General features: G+C 44.3%; 1 long non-coding RNA gene across 1 annotated transcript; it reads right to left on the bottom strand.

Annotated features, from left to right (window-relative positions):
• Positions 1-7,392: 7,392 nt before the first annotated feature.
• LOC105602473 (uncharacterized) lies at positions 7,393-23,973 on the bottom strand. The gene is made up of 4 exons (XR_001021107.5): positions 20,560-23,973; positions 16,761-16,960; positions 8,585-8,805; positions 7,393-7,780 (listed from the first exon to the last, which is right to left on the bottom strand). It is a non-coding gene; the product is annotated as an uncharacterized LOC105602473 (long non-coding RNA).
• Positions 23,974-24,639: the final 666 nt, after the last annotated feature.

The raw sequence follows: 24,639 nt of genomic DNA, 5'->3' as shown, positions 1-24,639 counted from the left end.
CCATGTCTTCATAAATTCTAATCAGCACACCTTTCAAACTCGTAAGGAAGAAAACTCCATTTCACATGACAAATTTTCTGCCCCTGGAAAGTCTACAGAATGACCAAAGGAGAGATTAAATTCCTGAACTTGAATTTAATGGCCTTGTGACCCACCAGTAAATTTATTGGCATTTTTGGTTTTTAGAATGTTCTCATATTGACCTTATCAGGTCTGGGAGCTGAAAGACGTCTCTAATTTTCCTTAGTATATACTTGTGTGTGTGCTCAGTTGTGTCCGACTCTTTGTGACCCCATGGACTGTAGGCTGCCAGGCTCCTCTGTCCATAGGATTTCCCAGGCATGAATACTAGAGTGGGTTGCCATTTCCTCCTCCAGGGGATCTTCCCAACCCAGGGATCGAACCCAAGGCTCCTGCATCTCCTGCATTGGCAAGCGGATTAACAGCTGCACCACCTGAGAAGCCCTCCTTAGTATATGACTCTTGCTTTTTCCTTTTTTTTCCCCCCTCCTCTTTCTGATAAGAACATCATTGGGTCCCAAACCCCACAGGTTGAGCCAGAGGTAGAGAGCCGAGACTTAGTCAGCTGGGGGCTGGGGCAGGGGGACACAGCTGCAGAGTTGCCTGTGTTTCCTGATGGCCCACCCTGCTGCGAGCCTCCTCTCTCCCCATAACTCTCAGTCTCACTCTCACATCTGCCTAATATGGTTAATCCCATGATACCCACACCCATGTTGACTTTTTGGATATTTACCCATCATGACCAGAATCCCAAGATCCCAAACCATCCCTCTCGCTAGGACTCACTCCCACAGATCTTGGTATATCCCCGCAGTCTGACCAACTCCCCACCTTCCCAACCCCAGACACCTCCACTGGATGCCCTCTGGAATTTATAGCCAATCATCACTGAATCCCTACTGACTGCAGACAAGCTCAGCACCATTGTCACTAAGACCAATGGTGTCACACCTGTGCCCTGCCTGCACCATCCCCTCTCCCTGCTCAAGCAAGGCCAGCACACCAGCATTTGCCTCGCCTTGCCTGCCTCATCAGTGTTTCCACATCAGCATCCAAACAAACTGCAACTTCCCCCATCTTGAAAACAAAACAAAATACAGAGACCAATCCAGGTACTGCCCATTTCTTTACTCTCCTTTATAGTCCAGCTCCTCAAAAGGTTGTATATTCCTGCTGCCTCTAATTCCTTTTCACCCATTCACTTTCTTTAAATTTTTAAAAACTTTTTATTATGAAAAATTTCAATCATATATAAACATAGAGAATATTACAATGAACCCCATAATTATACCACCCAGACTTAATAATCATAGGTGAGGGACTTCCCTGGCCATCCACTGGTTAAGACCCCACACTTTCAATGCAGGGGACATGGGTTTGATCCCTGGTCAGGGAACTAAGATTCTACATGCTGCGTGGCATGGCCAATAGGTGAGATAACTTCTTTGCTTTGTCCTTGCTGAAGTGTTTTAAAGAAAGTCCTAGATAACATGACATTTTTCTCTTAAATACTTCAGAATTCATCTGTAAAAAAAAAAAAAATTTGTATATAACATGAGATATTAAGCTTATATAAGAATAATGAGGTAATCGTATTATAATATGTATGATGTAACACCTGGGCTTCCCAGGTGGCACAGTGGTAAAGAATCCACCTGCCAACACAGGAGACACAAGAGACAAGGGTTTGATCCCTGGGTCGGGAAGATCCCCTGGAGTAGGAAGTGGCAACCCGCTCCAGTGTTCTTGCCTGAAAATCCCATGGACAGAGGAGCCTGGAGGACTACAGTCCACGGGGCTGCAAAGAGTCGGACATGACTGAGCATGCACGCTCACACACACACAGACACACAGACACCTGAGGTAACAATAATCCACCTTTTCTCTCTTGAAACCAACATACTCCACTCAGTTTTGTCCACACCTATCCCCACTATTCCACACAAACTTAGCTTGCCTAAATCAGCCCTGACCAATATGTTGCTAAGGAAAGGCCATTTCTCACTGATAGAGCAACCAACCATCCCAGCTAGCTGAGGACTTGCAGTGCCCAAACTGGGGGAGTTCTGGACAAACTAGGGCAGTCTGTTTCTCAGTTCCTACTTTCCTCACCTTTTAAGGAGCAACCGACAAGGGTGATTACTCTCCCCTCCTTGAACAGCATTCTTGTCCTGCTGTCCAGGACGCCACTCTCCCTGGGCGCTCCCTCCCTCTCTGGCCACTTCAGAGGTGACTCTCGCTGAGTCTGCATCTGCCCCATCTCTGAATCTTGGCACGTCCCCGGGTTCTCCGTCCTTGGTCCTCACCCTTCCACACTCTCAAGTCTTCCAGTACACACACCCACTGATGATGCGCAGGTTTCTACCTCCAGCCCAGACCGCTCACCTGAATGTCAGACTTTTATTCCAGCGAATTCCTTGGCATCTTCCCTTCGAAGTCTTAAAGTTATCTCACACTTAGTAGTCCAAAACCGAACTGACTTCTCCCCTAAAATCTACTCTTCTCATAGCTCTCCTTATGACAGTAAATGGCAACTTCATTCTTCTGTCTGCTCAGGGCACAAACTCCGCAGCCATATTTGAGTCCTCTCTCCACACTCACAAGGAACCCACCAGCAAATTCTGGTGAGTCTTCTTTTGAAAACTATTAACAATCCAGCTACTTCTTACTAGCTCCACTGGCATTTTTTGCTCAAATTATTGCAATAACCTCCTGATTGGTGCTCACTCCAATCAACAATAGTTTCCATCATGCTGAAATGCTGTGGTTTTTACACCGTTATATGGAAGTTTGAGAAATGTGAAGAATCATGTATTAACAGAGATTTGAAACTATATTCCCTATAAATCTATACCAAAGGAATACATGAAGTCATAGGCATAATAGTGATTCTATTTTAATGTTTGATTTCATAAAGAATCCATCCTAAGCTGGCTCTAGAGATTTATAATTAAAAATCAAGTTGTCTAGGACTATGGAATACTCCTTCTACACTTATCCATCTCTTAAGCTACACTATATATGAAAACAATTTAGACACTGCTATTTAAATGCTTTTCAAACTGACATAGACTTTAAGTATCTCCAGAATGTTATATAAACTTATATTAAAATGCATGATTCTTATATTAAGAAGCCCCCAAATATGGGATAAACCTGAATAGTTAGATTCTATTCTGTGTGCCCATTCCTGGAAGCCAAATTTTTTAGAGGTGGGTCTGCATAACAATAACAGCTAAGCCTATGTTTTAGTTCTTCGTTATTAATAGTATTCTACTTCTCACAAACTTATTTCTAAGTTGCCTAAACAAAACATTAATTTTTAGCATTACATCATGATCTTTATTTTAGAAGCTGTTCTTAAAAAAGAAGTAATCCTAATTCTTTTAGAAGAATTCTTTAAAAAACTAACATGACAATTGTTTCATTGCCGTGACAAAAATATGTTTCTAATTATCTTTCCCCAGATGCTCTCCAACAAGCACAACCATTATTATTCCTAATTCTCAATAATCAATAAAATATTGGCCAAGCACTTAATTATTAAGATTACATGCAAAGAAGCATGGAGAATGTTATCTGTGGTTTATCCACCAAGAATCCTAATGGAGTATCTATTGCAACCACAAAACCATGCTGAATACTATATAGACAAACAGACTTTCCTCTCTGAAAGCCTTGCTGACTTACTCTGCAAGAATGAAAAGCTGAGTCAATTCTCTGAGAAACCAGTGGATAAAGAGCAGCTACTCAAGGCAGGCACCTTTCTGGAAGTGAGGAAGTGTTTCTGGGAGAGGGAGCACTGCCTGCTCCCTCCTTCCATGCTCCAAGAAAACTATGAGGTGGCAAGCACACACCCAATCCTCTCCAGTCCCCTGAAGTCCTGACATGTCTCTGGGGGCAGTTCTTCCAGCTCCCATTCATATAATTGTCACTAAGTCTCCCAAGGCTGCTGTGATATTTCAGATCTCTTCCACAATGTCACAAGACTGCAGTTCCTAATTGCCTGCTGAACTTTATCCCATGTTTGCTCAACCACATCCTTAGGGGATCATGGGTTGCTGTAAAGCTTACAATGTGGTCCAGCATGATCATCGCCTTAGTTTCTTTGGAACAGGTCTGGCACCATCAGAGTAGATCATTTTCAGCCATCAACGTTCCACACTTTTTTTTTTTTTTTTGCCAGAATGAAGTGTAAATGATAGGAGAAGCAAACTAAACAGCCCGCTTAACAATCCTGCTTGCCATGCCCTACCCAGGATTACCCAGAAGGGCCCTCATGGGCCAAGTGCCTGTTCAGGATGGTGGGCTGCTGCTCCTCGGGTGCCATGCTGCTGGCCCTGGCTCACGGCATATGGAAATGGGAAATATACATGCACTGTGAATGCTGATGGAGTCCACAGAGGCTCTAAGTGCACTGTGAGTCTCCTAGCACCCTACCTCTCAGTACCGGAAGGGCTCATCACCTATTAAGTCTTTTGATGGAAAAAAATGGCTGAAGTCCCTCACAAAGGAGGTTTATCCAGCTCACCTTTACCTAATCTGATTGACTGCTACATACACATGTCATTTGTCTGTGTGTAGATACTAGCTCACAGCGTCTCCACCGACACAGCCAAGTCTGCAACAACCAGTGGAGCGGGAGCACTAGTAACAGTTTCAGATATTCCTTTAGCTCATACTCATACATCACCTGTGCCAGAATGCCCAGAAAATTAAGGCCTCATTGTAGACACTTGCTACAGGTAACTGGACACTCTTCCACAGAGAAGCTATCGTCATTTGTTTCAAGTGGTTTTCTGCTTCAAATGAAAGAAGCAATGATTGCTTTTGATCCAGTTAGCATCTGTTCTCATTCCTAATGAGCACCCTGATATCTCGGGGGGGAATTACCTCTTTCCCCTGTGTGCAGTTTTTTAAGAAATATTTATTTATTTGGCTGCACTGGGTCTTAGCTGCAGCAGGCAGGATCTTCACTGCGCCACGATCTTTGCTGCTCATAGTGCACCAGGATTCACTAGCTGCAGCTTAGTCGCTTCAGGCATGTGGGATCTTAGTTCCCCAACCAGGGATCAAAGCTGCGTCCCCTGCACTGCAAGGTGGATTCTTGACCACTAGACCGCCAGGGAAGTCCCTGTAGTTTTAATGGGATGATACCCACTTCCTATACAAAAGCTGAGAGATGAGATGCTTTTCCCTTTCATTGTGGTAGTAAAGTGACTGTCACACTTCAATATAGCCTCAACCAATTGGATGCTTCCTCTCAAGACTTTGAATCTTGAGTGACCCAAGGGTGGCGCCCATGCCTTATCCCAACTGTTCCAGCTATGGTATCATTCCCATACTACAGGTTTCCTCCCTCTGGAGCAGTCTTGGTTACTGTCCTTTCCAAGCCTGGTTCTCCAGGCTCCCTGTCAATCTGTGAACATCAGATAGATACCAGTAAAATCCCTTTCCCTTGGTTCATCCAGAATCTCTGTCTGTTACTTACACCACAGCATTCTGACTAACCCACGAACACAATTGAGAAAGACATAATGCTGACTCCAAAAATATCTTCTCTTTGGCTGGTAGGAGGTGGCTCAGTAAGCTGTTAATGATTAGGGCTGTGTGTTTCCAATAAATCTGCAGATAATGACCTGGCTTGTTCTACTGGTGTTCCTTGTAGACTAACCAACGGCCAGCATTCTGATGTGAATCACTTGAATATTTTTCAACCCACTTGACTATTCTGAGCTTTATTTGTCAGCTAAAAAAATAAACCCCAAAGTTTTCATTTTTATTAACCAGCTTAAACTATTTTAGTCTGGATAAGGCAGTACTACCCCCATTTGCCTCACATCTCAGCATGCTGCTTACAAGCCAGGGTGGGATATGATTTCCCTTTTCCTCCCAGAAATTGTATGATAAGAAGCTTCCCATTTTGTTTGTCCTTCAGATTCATCTATGGGAATAAAAGTGCTCCTGGATGTGCTTATCAGAAATGAGTGAAAGATAAGCAAGGACTAGGAATGCCTAGATTGAGGCACCTGTGAGCAGGAGGAAAGAGAGTCATCTACCCAGAGAGCAAAGCAGGAAGTCCCATGTGTGAGGTGGGCAGGGAGGGGGTAGGATTGCAGCCAGGAGCCCTCAGCTGTGAGTGCCTCGGCTGCTACTTTTATGAGGTTTGTGCCCTGAAGAACTCTCAGGCTTTCAGCTAAATAGATGTATGGATTCCACACGAGCAGCCTAAGGGAGGGGCTTGTGCTGGCACCTGCTGCGGAGCGAACAGGTAAAGGAGCACACCGAGGGGTCCTCGGAACCCCATAATAGAGGCAACTCTTTACCCCAAGGCTTTGTTTCATGACAGCAGAAATGACAGCAGCAAAATACCAAAAAACCCAGACTGCCCAAACTGGCATTTTGCCAGGCCTTGTTTATCAGTCAGTCTCTTAAACCAGCCTCTCTGCTGCTTTCCAACGTTTGAGGAATCTGGCTTCCATAGAGAGCAGCTCAGGGGTGTAGTGTTCCCAGAGGCAGAGTGGTGATTTGGGATTTCTGTCTAGATCAACTCAGTCCCAAAGACCCAGGGCAGACTGCAGGCACCAACAGGAATACTCAGAACTGAATACCTACGAGTCTCAAAGGATGGTCCCTAAAGGGCAGAGAAGTGGTTGGAAGGTTGAAGAAAAGACGGAAGAACCAATAGAAGAGCTGAAAACACAGATTCAGGGTGTACAAGTGTTTGAACAAGGTTCCCAGCTGGCTGAGGAAGGGAAGAAAGAAGGAAAGGGGACTGCTGCTCACCAGCAACTTGATTTCATTACTTTTTTTTTAATTGCATTTTTTATTGAGATAAAATTCACCATTTTGAAGTGCATAATTCAGTGCATTTTAGTATATTCACAATGTTGGGTAACCATCACAACTATCTAATTCCAGAACATTGTGATCACCCAAAAAAGAAATCCCATACCCATTAGCAGTCACTCCCCATCATTCTGGGCTTCCGAGGTGGCGCTAGTAGTAAAGAACCCACTTGACAATGAAGGAGACACAAGAGACACAAGTTTGATCCCTGGGTGGGAAAGATGCCCTGGAAGAGAAAATGGCAACCCTCTCTGGTATTCTTGCCTAGAGAATCCCATGGACAGAGGAGCCTGGTGGACTATGGTCCAGAGAGTCGCAAAGAGTCAGACACGACGGAAGCAAATTCATGCACACACACATGCCCCGTTATTCCAGCCCCTAGCCTCCTGCAACCACAAATCTACTTTCATTCTCTATGGGTTTGTTCATTTTATATATTTCATCGGAATGGAATCGCATTGTATATGGCCTTTTGTATGTGGCTTTTTCCACTTAGCATAATGTTTCCAAGGTTCATCCATCTTATGCCATGTATCATTACTTTATTTCCTTTTGAGCTTAATAATATTCCAGTGTACGGACATACCACATTTGTTCATCCAGCCATCAGCTGATGAACATTTGGATTGTTTCCCCATTTTGGCTGTTATGAGTAGCGCCGCTGTCACATTTTTATATATATATATGTTCTCGGTTCTCTCCCAAGTGCCCCTAGGAGTGGAATTGCTGGGTCACAGACTTCATCACTTCTTGAGATTCTTGTTCTCAGTGCAGGAGTATGGAGCAAAATGACAATACAGTCCTTGCTGTCATGCTCCTGGATATAAAGCTCTAAGCACAAAGGGTTCAGTGTGATAGCTTGATGTGAGCCCACATCTCCTGCTGGAATGTGATGAAGACCCCAGCCGTCCTGGAAAGAGAAAGAAGAAGGTGAGGTGACAAAGGAAGCCAGGCCAGAGTCAGACGGCCCTTGGAGGCAGTTCCCACTGCCCCCAGCTGTGAGCTCAGCTCCTCCCCTGAACCCGTGGTCCCATCCGCAGCCCACTCAGCATTGCTCTTTCCAGAAACACCAAAACATGGGTCAGGTGGCCAAGTGAATAGGTGCAAAGGGCCGATTAGATTTTTTAACCCACTACTGTATTCCAATGTCTTAGTTCAGGTTGCTGTAACAAAATAGTATAGACTGCATGGCTTATAAATAATGGAAAATTATTTCTCACAGTTCTAGAGGCTGGAAGTTCAAGCTCAGGGTGTCAGTCAGGTTCTCATGAAAGCTCTCTTGCTGACTGCTGACAGCCATTTCCTCACTGTGTCTTCACTTGGTGGAAGGGGAGAGGGAGCTCTCTGGGGCCACTTTTATAAGGGCACTAATCCCATTCACGAAGGCTCCACCCGCATGACCTAATCATCTTCCAAAGGCCCACCTCCAAATACCACTGCACTGAGGATTAGGTTTCAACATACGAATTCTGGAGGAACACAGTCTATAGTGCCTGGAAACTTCAATGATTTACTTTCTAAAGTCTTTCCTCCCTTTATCATTGTGTTCTGCAGTGAAAGTCAGAGAATTACGAGGCTGGAACCCCTGCTAACACTCTGCCTGGCCCATCTCCTGCCCAGATTTCCCTTCATTCCATGATGCTCTACATTCCTCTCCACGCCTTTGTCTTCATTCCCTCTGTCAACTGCCAAACAGCTGGAAGAGAATGCACACCTTTCTTCCAATCGAAGTTTGTCTTCCTCTGACCTCTCAAGATATTTTATGTTGTTCCTCTCATCCAAGAAATCCTGTAGGTACTGTTTCAATAGTTCAGATGGATTCTCATCCTCAAAATGCTGATGCTCAGGAAACCCACAGGATGATGATGAGAGCTGCTTTTTTTTTGTTCTCGTGCTGGGACGGTGATAGTGGTGGAAAAGGTTGAAATGTTGTTTCTAGAGTTAATTAAAATGAAAAAAGAAGACTCATCCAAATACTAGGTATTGGGCAGCTATTTGGGGCGAAGTGTGTCTTACCACCTTGAACCTGTGCAGATCCTGCCTCAGTTCAGTTCAGTTGCTCAGTTGTGTCAGACTCTTTGCGACTCCAGGGACTGCCACACACCAGGCCTCCCTGTCCATCACCAACTCCCGGAGCTTACTCAAACTCATGTCCACTGAGTCGGTGATGCCATCCAACCATTTCATCCTCTGTCATCCCCTTCTCCTCCTGTCTTCAATCTTTCCCAGAATCAGGGTCTTTTCAAATGAGTCAGTTCTTCGCATCAGATGGCCAAGTATCAGAGTTTCAGCTTCAGCATCAGTCCTTCCAATGAATTTCAGGATTGATTTCCTTTAAGATGGACTGGTTGGATCTCCCTGCAGTCCAAGGGACTCTCAAGCATCACAGTTCAAAAGCATCAATTCTTTGGCTCAGCTTTCTTTATAGTCCAACTCTCACATCCATACATGACTACTGGAAAAATCATAGCTTTGACTAGATGGACCTTTGTTGGCAAAGTAATGTCTCTGCTTTTAATCTGCTGTTTAGGTTGGTCATAACTTTTCTTTCAAGGAGCAAGCATCTTTTAATTTCATGGCTTCAGTGACCATCTGCAATGATTTTGGGGCCCAAGAAAATAAAATCTCTCACTGTTCCCATTGTTTCCCCATCTATTTGCCATGAAGTGATGGTACCAGATTCCATGATCTTAGTTTTCTGAATGTTTTTAAGTCAGTTTTTTTTTTAAAGTCAGTTTTTTAACTCTCTTCTTTCACTTTCATCAAGAGGCTCTTTAGTTCTTCACTTTCTGCCATAAGTGTGGTGTCATCTGCATATCTGAGGTTATTGATATTTCTCCCGGCAATCTTGATTCCAGCATGTGCTTCATCCAGCCTGGCATTTCACATGATGTACTCTGCATATAAGTTAAATAAGCAGGGTGACAAAAAAGAGCCTTGACCTACTCCTTTCCCTATTTGGAACCAGTCTGTTGTTCCATATCCAGTTCTAACTGTTGTTTCTTGACCTGCATACAGATTTCTAAGGAGGCAGGTCAGGTGACCTGGTATTCCCATCTCTTTCAGAATTTTCCACAGTTTATTGTGATCCACACAGTCAAAGGCTTTGGCATAGTGAAAAAAGTAGAAGCAGATGTTTTTCTGGAACTCTCTGGCTTTTTTGATGATCCAACGGATGCTGGCAATTTGATCCTCTGCCTTTTCTAAATCCAGTTTAAACATCTGGAAGTTCACGGTTCATGTATTGCTGAAGTCTGGCTTGGAGAATTTTCAGCATTACTTTACTAGCATGTGAGATGAGTGCAATTGTGCGGTAGTTTGAACATTCTTTGCTATTGCCTTTCTTTGGGACTGGAATTGAAACTGACCTTTTCCAGTCCTGTGGCCACTGCTGAGTTTTCCAAATTTGCTGGCATATTGAGTGCAGCAGTTTCACAGCATCAACTTTCAGGATTTGAAATAGCTCAACTGGAATTCCAGATCCTGCCTAGGTGGCTCATGACGCTGGCCCGTGAGAAGGCCCCATATACTTGTGAGAAAAACATTTTGACCACTCTTTTTCAATGCCTAAGTTTATGTGGTACGTGCTCTGCTAAGAGAAGACAATACAAAAACAAATAAGTTGTATCCTCAAGGAACTTATAGTATTAATAGAAATACATGAGGGAATGTGATGTGTTGGGCAAAGGAGAACAGTTGAAGGTTATGAGGAAAAAGGAGAGGCAGCAACCACCAAGGGCAAAGAGCATGTTCCTTCCATGAGTGCTCTGAGGCGCAAAGGTCAGCAAATCACTGTGTGAACTTTCCTTCTGCCTAGACCGCTGCAGTGGGAAATGGAGCGGAGTTGTTTGGATCCAATGAGTCCACGTGGGCCTTTCTTTGTGGTCTTAAACTCCCAGAGTCACCTTTCTAGATAGTATGAAGACTACAAATCCTGATAATCACGGTGGCAGAATGATTTGCTTGGACTGCAAAAAGATAGTAGTGGTTTTTTTCCCAAAATGTGCATATTTTTATAATTAATTAAGTTAATCCCTACAGTCTACAGTGGCCACAGGACTGGAAAAGGTCAGTTTTCATTCCAATCCCAAAGAAAGGCAATGCCAAAGAATGCTCAAACTACCACACAATTGCACTCATCTCACATGCTAGTAAAGTAATGCTCACAATTCTCCAAGCCAGGCTTCAGCAATACGTGAACTGTGAACTTTCTGATGTTCAAGCTGGTTTTAGAAAAGGCAGAGGAACCAGAGATCAAATTGCCAACATCCGCTGGATCATGAAAAAAGCAAGAGAGTTCCAGAAAAACATCTATTTCTGCTTTATTAACTACGCCAAAGCCTTTGACTGTGTGGATCACAATAAACTGTGGAAAATTCTGAGAGAGATGGGAATACAGACCACCTGACCTGCCTCTTAAGAAATCTGTATGCAGGTCAGGAAGCAGCAGTTAGAACTGGACATGGAACAACAGACTGGTTCCAAATAGGAAAAGGAGTACGTCAAGGCTGTATATTGTCACCCTACTTATTTAACTTCTATGCAGAGTACATCATGAGAAATGCTGGACTGGAAGAAACACAAGCTGGAATCAAGATGGCTGGGAGAAATATCAATAACCTCAGATATGCAGATGACACCACCCTTATGGCAGAAAGTGAAGAGGAACTAAAAAGCCTCTTGATGAGAGTGAAAATGTTGGCTTAAAGCTCAACATTCAGAAAACGAAGATAATGGCATCTGTTCCCATCACTCCATGGGAAATAGATGGGAAAACAGTGGAAACAGTGTCAGACTTTATGTTTTTGGGCTCCAAAATCACTGCAGATGGTGATTATAGCCATGAAACTAAAAGACGCTTACTCCTTGGAAGAAAAGTTATGACCAACCTAGATAGCATATTTGAAAGCAGAGACATTACTTTGCCGACTAAGGTCTGTCTAGTCAAGGCTACAGTTTTTCCAGTAGTCATGTATGGATGTGAGAGTTGGACTGTGAAGAAGGCTGAGCACCGAAGAATTGATGCTTTTGAACTGTGGTGTTGGAGAAGACTCTTGAGAGTCCCTTGGACTGCAAGAAGATCCAACCAGTCCATTCTGAAGGAGATCAGCCCTAGGATTTCTTTGGAAGGAATGATGCTGAAGCTGAAACTCCAGTACTTTGGCCACCTCATGTGAAGAGTTGACTCGTTGGAAAAGACCCTGATGCTGGGAGGGATTGCGGGCAGGAGGAGAAGGGGATGACAGAAGATGGGATGACTGGATGGCATCACTGACTCGATGGACGTGAGTCTGAGTGAACTCCAGGAGTTGATGATGGACAAGGAGGCCTGGCGTGCTGCAATTCATGGGGTCGCAAAGAGTCAGACACAACCAAACAACTGTACTGAACTGAACTGAACTGAACAGTCTATGGTAGGTACAGCCCCTTTAAATTCCAAGGGCATTGACAACCCAAATAATTATACTAATATATTTAATAAAGGGGTGCTGGAGTAGGGGGCAGGGCAGCAGAAGCAGCCATAGAAGGCTGCTCCCTTGCAGCCCTGTAGAAGGAAGAAGGCAAACAGCATATATTGCAACCTGAGGGGCTTTCTCCCACCTGGGGGTCGTGGGATCTCAGCAAACTTTTCATATCCTTGTCTAGTGCTGGGAAGAATTTCGATCACAGAGCTGTGTATGGAGCCAGCACTGGTGAGGTCAGCTGTTGGTCTGGGAGACACTGTAATAATGACTGGCTACCGGGGAAATGGCATTTCTAAAGGACACATGATTTCATCAGTCATTGTGTCTTTGATTAATGTCTTGTGTCCTTCGGGGTGTTTCATCTGAAACTATCATGTAAACACCGACCTTCCTGCCCCCACCGTGAGGTAAGCATTCCTCTTTGAGGAAACTGACAGAATTCTCTCAGAGTCTGAGGGTGAGCTTCACAAGCAGGACTGGAATTCGTCCCTTGCCACGGGCTTAGGAAACAAGGCTCACAGCTTCACCCCGTCGTCTTCCCCTTGGAAGGCAGGGAAGGCAAAGCGGCACAACAGGAGGCTGTCAATGCTTAAACTGTTAACTAGCGTTATTCCCAAAATGTGTTTCTGGTTAGTTTAAAGAAGGATAAACAAGATTTAATAGCTGGCAATGAATCACTTTTTTTTTTTCCTCCCTAAATGCTATTTGGATCCACTCAAACGCCTGTCGTTCTACTTTTGTACAAATAAATAAATCTCCTTTTCTTTTGTGCATTTTTCTCTGTCCTGCATTTCCTAAAATACAATTTGTTTGACGGATGAGTTAAGCAGTTCTGAGATTTGTTTTTGGCTCTGTAGGCAACTGGGTTGTTTTCTCATCATAATTCAGTGGGACAAGGTTATCACCCCACAAACACTAACACCTCATTTAGAACCAGAAGCACTCCCCCACCAGAAGAAAGCCATTGCTAATGTTCTCCGTTTAAGTTTCAGTTGTTACATATGAAGTTTCCCGGTATTAACATCTCTGCCCTGCCCCTTTCCTTCCCTCTTGTTTTAGTTATGCTGGATATACTTCATGCATACAGACATTTAGAAGTGGAATTACAGACAGAAAGTAAACTTGAGATGAAGCACAGAGGTGGGCCCTGCATCTGCTTAGGCTTATGATTCTAGAACCAAGAAACTGACAAATAGGAACAAACCTCACTATAATTTGAAAGCAAAATGAACCCAGAGTATTTTTTTCCCCGCCACATAATCACGGCTTTTTTTTTTTAAGACAAAGACCTGTGAAACAGTTGAACTGAAATTAAACCTATTATTTTTCAAAGTAATTGTACTGAAAACTGAAATGTTCAAGCAGACTCTGAATCAAGAGGACATTTCGTTTGGTTTCAAGTCCTTGGTTAAACAGAGAAGTGCCTTTTCAGTAACTGCCCATTATAATAAAAGATGAGGCAAGTCTATAGAAATGTTGCAGGTCTCCTTTTCTAGTTCTCCTTATTAACAGAGCCTATGTGAGCCTGTTCCAAACACTCCCTCCATACGCCTCATAATCAGAAATGCTATAGCCCAGGAAACGAAGCAAGTTCCAAGAAGAGGGCAAACCCAGAACCCAGAGGTGGGCTCGTGTTTCTGCCAGTTCTCAGCTGAGTAGCTGGGAATCAAGAGGGAGCTGTCTTGCCGTCCCATCTCTCCCTGTCTCAACTGTCCAAGTTCAAGCACAAAGCCCTAAAGTAACAAAGTAACAGTAACACGGCCAGGTCTGAAGATTATTTCCCCCAAGTTCAGAAGATTTCTGTTTTCTACAACAGTACTGTTTAATGCGCCTTTTGGTACTTAGTATATTGTATTGCAATAATCTGTTTACAAGCTTATGTTATCTCAAAAGTAGGGACCACAGTATCTCCATATTTATAGTCTATGGGAATTTGAATAGAATCTGTATCTCACTGTTACGTGAAAATTGCATAAATCTTAATTATGTTGAATTGGTTCATTACTTTTCAGGTCTACTATATCCTTTTACATTTCTGTCTATTCATTCTATTAATTTCTGAGAGTTTGATACTGAAATTCCAACTAAAAATATTTATCTACTTAAAAAAATAATTGTAATATATAGTGGAACTATATGTAACTTTGTTCTGTATTTTCCAAGTCTCCTGTAAATGTGTCATCATACTTTCATAATTTAAAAAGGAAAAAAACAAAGGAAAAAAAAGAGTAGGGACTATACCATCTATGAATTTCTCAGTGTCTAGCACAGAGCATATTAGATAACCTATGAATGATTAAATGAGTGATTGCATGAATGAAAGGATACCAAATGGCATTGATGAATAATCAATTGCCTTTCCCAACATTCATTTATCATCCCTGTGTAGTAAAATATACAGTTTTTTAAAAGTATGATTTTCATTCTTTAAGTTTCATGCAGTTTTGAAGACCACTTATGGGGTTTTATCATTATGTCCACTGAGCTCTAGAGTCCAAGAAACCTGACCTGGGAACTAGTGATACAAGCCCGTGGTTCTCAGTCTTGAGTATGCATTAGAATAACCTCAAGGGCTTCTGTTAATACATTGCTGGGCCCACTTCTAGAGGCTCTGACCCAGTATGTTTGGGATAATGCTGATGCTACTAGTCCAGGGACCACACTTTGAGAAACACTGATTTAAACAGGGTGGTGGGTCAGTTCTCATGCTGACTAAACTGCATGACCTGCAGTAGACCTTTCATCCATCTCATAGGGCTCATGAAGATGGGGAGAGTCAATAACACCTTATATCCACAGAGTATTTCAAAGCACAAACCCTGGATCACTTACATGAGTACACCTGTCTCAGCCTTCTTCACAGGGATTAAAGCTACAAGTGAGAAAGGAGGTGAACACAACGATGCTTTGGAAAATTGGAAATATCATAGAAATGTATTGCTTTTTTATCACAAAGATCCAAACTTTATCTTGGGCTTTTCCCACTAGGGCCTTCCTGGATTGCACTTCTTAGCACAGAAATACTGATGTTAATTTAAGGGAACAAACCCGCTAGGTTAGTAAACATGAAGATGGCGGAAAAGTTGGATGCGTTGGAGTTCGCATGCTGGAAGAATCCATGATTCTCTGGGCATTCTACTGAGCTGCTACAGAAGGACTGGCATGTGTTCAGTACGCGGGCATACGTCTCTGCCCACCGATGCCACAACCACCAGGATGTGTGCACTCGTGAGGCCTAGCTGCTGGCAGCCCTGCCTCTAACATTAATCAGCTTGACATCTGGAACCAACCTGAGGCACCCCATCCGACTGCCACAGATGCCTTTACTTTTTCAGCTGTCAGCAAGGAGATTATTCAGTTTAGGGTGCCAGGTCTACATCACACAGTCTGCATGGAGGGTTGAGTGGTGTGTTAAAAAAAAAAAAAAAAAAAAAAGTGAGCTGAATAATCTGGGAGTGTGGGTGAGACAAAAATTTCCCTCAGTAATCTGTCAGCTCGAACTTACACCAGGAAGGCATTTTGCCTGAAGCAGCAGAATTACTGTGGTTGAGTAGAGCTGGCTAGATTATGTTCTACATATCCTTGGAGTACATATTTTGCCCATTTTTGCAAACTAAAACATCCTTTAGCTAACTATACAGCAGTGGCAGCAGCTACTTTCAAAACCCTTTAGCACACACTGGCCTGCTAGAGTTAGGACTGCATTCTTTAGTGGCACTGGGGAAGATGTCAAAATCTCTCTTTAGTGAGTTCCAAAGACTGGGCACTGGTTGGTGACTAGTAATCTACTCATTGTCATCATCACGGCAGTAGTGTGGGAAGGGGTTAGTAGGCACAAGGTCAATTACATCCCTCTTCTATTTTAGCATTTCATGTACTCTAACATGGAAAAAGAGGACCAAGACATTTTCCAGAAGAACAGCTTTTTGGAAACTGCTCTGTGACACATTAAGAAGACACAAGCAATAAGGAATCAGACTCCACCTCATCAAGAAAAAAAAAAACTATAGATAACACTGTAAATCAGTCAGGAGTCAAACGTCCTCCTGGATTGTCACCCACTGTTTCACAGCACTGATTTCTCAAAGCCTAAAACCATAAAGAACCTAAACCAGAGCGGAAGGGCATCCTGGCCTCCCGTGTTCACTGATTTAATTTTCCCCTCTGAACACATGCAGCTCCGTAATTAGAACATTTACCAACCATAAATATAATTTAAACTCTGTACATGTGTGCCTACATGTGTGGAGAAACTTAGGCTGAGATACGGTTTCAATAAAAACAATCCTTCTGCACTGATTAGAATGTGTAAAGAGGAAATCTGTTTATACCACAATCTACTCAAAACTTGTGTTGGCAGCAACACTTTTGGCTGATAACTGTCAATGGCAAAGCTACATGGAGGATATGAATTATACTACTCACAGTCTGGAGATCAGAGCTCAGTCTAAAACGGCATGTCCAACACTTTCCGCCATGTCCACCATAAAGGGATGTGCCATAAGCTCAAGGCCTGTGAAGCTCAGACTGCTATGAAAGTGGGCATGCTCAATGACGCTCCATGGTCTGTCGAGTTCAAGTCCATCCACAAACGGAAAAGAGGTTTCAGAGGAAACTGCAGAGCTCTGCAATGTTTTGGGAAGGTGTTAGTATTTATTCTCCATCTCTTCAAATAATGATGGTATCATTCTGGATCTATAACAGCATGAAGAATGAGATTATTGGATTAACTAGAAACCAACAGGGCATTTAATATTTTATGCTCCATTTGTCATTTCTTGTTGATTTCATAAAAACCAGAAATCAAGCCTTGTCCAGTGAGTCCATCACCCATGGGTTCATCCCAACCAAGAGCATCCCTGGTCTAATTAATGCAAGATCACCTGAGGGTCTGCAGAACTCAGAAGAAGCCCTCGGTCACACTCAAGAAGCAGTAGGAAGAGGGAAAACACAGATAGAAGAGCTGAAGGTGGTGAAAAATCACTAGTGAAAAATGAAGACCCCACACTGCTTCCCCACATGGCTGGCAAAAGTCAGCTGAACATCCTCTAGTCTCCTCCATCTTTGGCTGCACCACATTTGCTTTCACTCCAGGCTCTGCCAGAATCTGTGCTGCACCCCCAAGTGACTCAGTTTTTATTTGCATGCCTAGCGCTGTCAGACGCAGTGCAACATGGGGCCATTTTCTTGGACTGGCTACCCTTCCCTTCTCTGGATTCTGCAGGCATTTGCTGAGATCCAGTTCACAACAGCAAAGGCTGGCTACATGTAAGTAAAGACAAATAGAGAGTTCAGATGACTGAGACTCAAGAAAAAAGTTGGGTAGCAGTACAGTCTCATAGAGAGCACTTTCAATGTATGACTCTAGTACTTTCACACAGGTTATTTCATTTAAGTTTCTTATCGACTCTGAGAAACCATCATCACTGTATGAGACATACTTAAAATCCAAGAAAAACGTTGTGATGTACCCAAGATCAAACATCTAGTAAATATCACAGCTGGGTGCTGCAAATGACATTATTTCATTCTTTTTAGGGCTGAGCTATATTCCATTGTATATATGTACCACATGTGCTTTATCCACTCCTCTGTCGATGGATATTTAGGTTGCTTCCACGTCTTGGCTAGTGTAAACAGCGATGCATGGATGGACCTAGAGATTGTCCTACTGAGTGAAATAAGTTAGACAGAGAAAGAGAAATATTGTATGACATTGCTTATATGAAGAATCTTAAAAAATGATAAAAATGAACTTATTTACAAAACAGATTCACAGACTTAGAGAATGAACTTATGGTTGGTTACCAAAGGGGAAGGGAAGGAGGGATAGTTAGGGAGTTTGGGATTGACATGTGCATTGACTGCTGTATTTAAAATGGATATCAACAAGGACCTACTGTATACCACTGAGAACTCTGCTCAATATTCTGTAACAACCTAATTGGGAAAAGAATTTGAAAAAGAATAGATACATCTGTATGTATAACTGAATCATTTTGTTGTACACCTGAAATTAACATAACAGTGTTAACTGTACTCCAATATAAAATAAAAAGTCAAAAAAATCACAGCTGGGACTCACAATCCATCTCTGTATCCTGATGCTGCAACACAAAGGAAGAATCCTTCCTTTAGCCCTTTATTAGCCCTAAATAACAGTAACTAAAAAAAAAAAAAAAATGAGCTCAGACCTCAGCACCTGGGACAAGAGTGGCTATCAGCTTTAATGGACCACATGTGACTATTCACCCATGCAGCCCCAGATATCCACAGGAGGCAGGACAGGCTCTCTGTTGCTTCCTTCCTAAGCTTTTCGAATGAGCTCAGTCTCCACACCCCACCCTGCAGTGCGTTTCTAGAGAGCTGGAAGCAGAGGGTCTTCCATAAGGGGCCCTCCTCTGTAAAATACCATTCCTCTGTTCTCCTGAGAGCCCTGGTTAGTTGACCTTTCAGGCATGATGAAAGATAGCTCTTTTTGGTTTATTTTCCCCAGATAGTTGGAGGAATGTTGTTCTGGGCTCATGTTCAGTGGGTTTGTGCTTTTTGTTGCTGTAATGGTGTTTTGCTATAGTAGTATTACCATATTTTGGAAGTTTTCTAAACCATTGCCTATGCACCCAGGGGTGACTATTAAAATGATGAGGACATTTTTATAAATCACAAAAATAAACAAATGTATAAAAGTGCAATTAATAAAACGGGCAAAGCTAATGTGGCTAAAGAAACAACTTAAAGTGTTTTTCAGAATGTAAAGTGAGTTTTATGCCCCAAAAGAAGTCCATAGAATAAAAATTCTGTACATTTTAAGGAAAAATCAGTATATAGAACTGATATGATAAATGGTAAATGCTGACTTTGATTTTGTATTTTATTTGGGTATCTAGAGGGAAGAAATATAGATGGAAAAATAAACATATATGTGTTAGGAATAACTATATCTTATTTACATATGATTTTTGCTTTACTAGAATCAAAACAAGCATAATTTTTTTCTTTTTGAGTTGTTTTTTTTTAAGTGGTCTTCTTGTTCTTTTTCACCCAATATCTATAATCTTTACCACATCTGAAGGGCTACCATCTTTAGGATATCATAGTCAGAACCAGCTGAGAAACCTCAGAAACTAGACTTTCTAGATCACATACCAATCTTCCTCCCCCTCCCTGTCCACTGCCTCTACCTACCTCATCCACTGCTCTGCCAGGAGCCTGGCATCCACCAGCTGGGGCCTCACTGGCTGCACAGGAGCTTGTTCGGGTCTCCCTGCTCATCTCTGAAAACTTGCATAGGCGGTTTTTCAAAAAAGAAACTGACTGCTCAATGCTCTGTGTGCTGGGCAAGATTTCCATGCACCCATGAATAGCCATTCAAGTAGGAAATAAAAACTAAGTACTTGATGATTTCATTTGTGGGAAAAAATTTAACCATTTACAGGTGAACAAAAGTTTCTAAATGTGTATTTTGTTTCAGATATTTTAGGGGCAGATGGGGCTTTTAGCCCTCAGATGGGGAGGGCAAAATGGGGTGATTAGGGAAGTGCCAAAACGTATGTCACCCAGAAGGCTCCTCCAGGCTCTTCCAGGCCGTGGGCTGACCACAACCTGGGCCCCAGCCTTCTGACACAGCACAGGTTGGTAGATCTGAAAGCATAGGCTCATTGCAGATGATTATGGTTAAAATCTTGGGCAAGATCTGAAGAAAGCAGGTTTCAGACCAACTAGACTTAAACTAACCGTGTTTTAAATGACAGAGCTGAGGGGCCATGAGGGTCATCCTACTATATCCCATATTATTAAGGGACGGGGGCACCTCTTCCCACAGAGCAATGACATGAAGAGGCAAGCGGCCAAAGATCAAATCTTCTGCCAACTATAGAACTGATAAGACTACGATCACGTATGGACCATTCAGTCCTCTGTGTGTGTGGTCTGAAAAATCAAACCAGACAAAGTGTAGGTTTTGGTGGAGGGTGGCAGGGGAGGGGGATGGGGGAGCAGAATCAAAACAGCAACTCTATCCGGATGTGTTTTTAACTCTCCCAAATAAATGCATGCGGAGGAACAGAATCAAACATGTTTCTCAAGCAGAGAAAATTATTTTGCTTTCAAACACCAACCAGGTAAATATGGTCTCTAAAATGATTAGAAATGCAATTGATGTGCCACTGTGATTATTCTTTCTAATCACATACCAAACTTCAAGTACTTTCTGTAAATTACTCACAGGCAATTAAGTCCTTTAGATTCATCCTGTGATGGTGGCCGTCTTGTTGGGCCATGTTTGTCAACACAGCTGCTGAGATCCTGGCAGGGGAAAAAAAAAGCCACATGACTTTTTTAGCTCATAATTCAGTTAGTTTCTTTTCCTGAGGTTACATTTGGGCATCCTAGCCATGCAGGTAGCAAGGTAAGTGGCTCTGGGTCAACAGCTAGGAAACGGAGCTCCCTAACATCTCCACTGGAGAAGGCAATGGCAACCCACTCCAGTACTCTTGCCTGGAGAATCCCATGGACGGAGGAGCCTGGTGGGCTGCCGTCTGTGGGGTCGCACAGAGTCGGACACGACTGAGTGACTTAGCAGCAGCAGCAGCAAGCAACATCCGCACAGATAAAGAATGATCAGATGATGTATTTGGCCGTTCCCTGTCCACCTCACCCCTACAAAGGCAGACACACACCATGAATTCTAGATTTGTCCTTCCATTGTTTCCAGTGCACACCACAGGTGCAGAAGGGTCAGGGGGAAAAGTGCAAAGCTGAGCCAGGCCCCATCTGGATACTAGCTTCCCAATCTACTCCTCCAGTTCTGTCTCCAACATGACCTGCGGACCACTTGGGTGACCCGGAAAAGATTCCTGTGAACTGTGTTGTTCTTCATGTTCTAACTGCTGCTCTCCTCACTTCGTCCCCTCAGCAATACTATGCAGCCCTTCCTATCTCTTTTAGGGACACGAATATCCTAAATTTTCTAAGTCTTTTCTCCCTAAGCAAATCAGAGGTTCCAAAAGGGCAGGGAACACATCTGTTCTTTTCATATCCTTTATTATTGCTGCTGCTGCTAAGTCGCTTCAGTTGTGTCCGACCCTGTGTGACCCCATAGACAGCAGCCCACCAGGCTCCCCCGTCCCTGGGATTCTCCAGGCAAGAATACTGGAGTGGGTTGCCATTTCCTTCTCCAATGCATGAAAGTGAAAAGTCAAAGTGAAGTCGCTCAGTCGTGTCTGACTCTTCGCGACCCCATGGACTGCAGCCTACCAGGTTCCTCCGTCCATGGGATTTTCCAGGCAAGAGTACTGGAGTGGGATGCCATTGCCTTCTCCATCATTATTGCTAGTGCTAAGCAAATAGCAGTCTCTCAAAAGCAAATTGTGTGAGGACTCTCTTTGGTTTTGTCAGCTGTACTAGATGCGTAAGGTGGACAAAGGAAAGCAAATATAGAGAATGACAATAAGGCAGTCAGCCTCTACAAAGAAACCTTATTAAACTAACACCTTGTCTTTACTATACTCTGAGATAATTCTGTTGTCTTTCTTCATACTTTGTGGCTATGCTATGAATAAAAAAGTATAATTTTAACCTTAAAATTATCACTTTTCAGGGCAAATCTTCCAATTTGTCTTCACCAATTGACTAAAACTACCTCAGATCCTTTCACATCCTCTGTAGATTTGTTTTCAGTAGAAAGTACTGGAAAGGCCACAAAATAAAATGCTCAAGGATCTGAAAAGAGAGATGCCCCTTATAACTGAGACCAAAGCCAAGTTGTTACATAAATTTAAGGTCTCACTCCTTTGTTGGAGGGGGTGGGGAGAAGTACAGTCATGAGTTAAAGGATTATTTGCCTTTTGAAATTTAAGGGATGAAGTGGGTTGGAATTTTCATTCCTTGTCTCCCAGAATATCTTGCTTTTTTAAATTACTCATTGCCAGTATAATAGTAAGTCAAATGATAAGGAATCGAGGGTAGTAGAGGAAACTGGGGGCTGGTTATCATGAAGGTTGTGTGGGAGCTTTTTCCTTTCAACTTTGGAAAAGATGGACACTTTATCTGTGGAGACATGGGTTCTGGCCTTATCTGCATTTACCCAGGAGAGGGCCTCCACCCTAATGGAATTAGCAAAGTTCACTTTAACCGCTAGGACTAAAATTTGGGTCTTCCTTTGTAGATGAGCCCTTCATTGATCTTATGGCCTTCCACAGACTCTCTGGTACGGTTTAAATGATCAATGGATATCGCTCCTCTTGTACCTTCTTCAAGTCGACCTCAGTCACATTTTGTACTGTGTGTAAATCACTATCGTTTTTTCCTGTAGCAACTAGTCCTCCCCTTGAAAGAGTAAGTTAGCATGGGCTGCAGAGGAAATGGCTAATTTCTACCAGGACACTGGGACAATCGCCCAAGTAAAAGCGGCAGGCGTCTGTCAACATCTTCGTTTTCACATTCTTTTTTCAGTCCGCAATCCATGGACCAAAGAAGCCCCAACGTCGGACTCGCACTCTCACCCGGTCACGCCATCCCACGTCCTGCTCTTCAGACCAGACCGAGAAGCCCATGAGCCTGCCACCAACCCGAGGCTTTTCACCGCCAGCGTGGATTAAGTAACACCCGCAAAATCAGCATTTGCACACATGCCAAGGGCTGATTACGGGCCTCTCAGCCAAGGCAGCCGACACTACTTCAGAGCAATTTCTCCAATTACTCAGCCCCAGGACAGCCAGGGCGCGACTCCAGCGCACTCTCCCGGGCTGCGGAGCCTGTTACGAGGCCACCTCACGGCCGCGGGCAGGCCTAAACCACGAGACCGCCACCCACCCGCACCAGTGCAGGCCGGCGCTTCACGCTCTATTGCCTGGGTACCTTTTCTCGCCCCGGCCCTGGGAAGAAACCGTGTTCCTCCTGCGAGCCCCGAACCATCTCTCGCGGCTCCCCAAAGGACTAGACGGCTCGAGCCGCGTGCGCCTCCAACCCATCCTCAATCCGCAAAACACGCAGGGAGCTGGGCGGGAAGCTGCGGATCGCCGTATACAGGAAAGAGACGCAAACGAGTCTGTAGCGTGGAAGCAGGGAGCTGCTGGGGGGTCGTTCAGTGTCAGCATAGCCTAGCCCACCCCACAAAAGCCAGAACACGTCGGAGCTTTGCCCACCGCGACCCGATTGCTCCCGGGCTGCCCCGCCGCCTCCTTCGACCCGTGCGTCTGCGTCTCTGGCCACGGCCGGAGACCGGTTGGTTTTCAAATAAGTAAGATAAACCTAGGATCTAAATTTCCTTTATGGGGGACCGACCGAGAGGCTGTGTAAATGTCTCCTGACAGACGTAATGGAGGGTTATTAGCAGTACAAAGCCTGTCCGACCCGTAGCGTTAGTTCAAGGGAATATTTCGGTGTCGCACTGAAATTGCTACGCATGTAAACCAATTTCCCCGACAGAAGGGTAAACACAGACTCGTTTGAACCGCGAGATGAAAACAGATGGGATATCGCAAACAGTTTCCCAAAATACAACAGACTTCTGGGCCAATTACACGTGGTTAGCTCTGAATGGCAGAGGAAATAGTTTTCTTTGCTGCTAAATGTCACAAAAGTCACCTAAAGGCACAGAAGGAAGCCGCTCTGTTTTTGAGAAACTTACTAGAATTAATCTGTGCTGGAGTCACTTGTGAAAAAGTCACCCTTCTGCCCCGCCCCCACTCCCCAGCCCCTACCCCTCCCCACCCCCCCAGACCACCGGGTTCCAGGCCCTAGGGAAGGGCAGAACAGTTTGGGTTGGTGATCCAGGCTCTAGAGTTTCGAAGTCTGAACCCGCCCGTCGAGAAAACTGGAGGAGGGGAAGGAAATCTGGCAGGCCCTTGCGAGCCCCGAGAGGGGCCACGGTCTCCTCTCCCCGCCGGGACCTGGGCGTCCCTCCTCCCGCACGCACGCCTCGGCCGCTCGAGTGAGAACACAAAGGCTCACGAGGCGGCCTTGACGCCAGCCGATTAAGCCAGGGCTGCACCGTGTGCGTGGAGAACACGGAGCCCGGCCTCGCGGGCGCCAGGCCGAAATCCCCGAGAAAACTCCGGAGAGGCCACAGGACCCGGCCCCAGGGCTTCGGGGGCAGAGCCCGGGCCGGGCGGCCTCTCCCCGGAGTCCGCGGCAAGCTCTGAGTTCCGGGCCCGGCCGGCGCCTCCGGGGTGGTGCGGCGCGCGGAGACTCAAGGGAGTCGCCGAGGCAGGGGACTGAATCTCCCAGGCGGGAAGCCTGGGGGCCGGCGCCCCAGCCCGCCCGAGACCCTGCCGGAGGACACCCGGACGGGGCCGGAGGAGAG

The sequence above is a fragment of the Ovis aries genome, chromosome 16, assembly GCF_016772045.2.
Source record: "Ovis aries strain OAR_USU_Benz2616 breed Rambouillet chromosome 16, ARS-UI_Ramb_v3.0, whole genome shotgun sequence".
NCBI classification, from domain to species: domain Eukaryota; kingdom Metazoa; phylum Chordata; class Mammalia; order Artiodactyla; family Bovidae; genus Ovis; species Ovis aries.
Note: the sequence above shows the minus strand (reverse complement) of the source record. Positions and strands in the feature narration are given on the sequence as shown.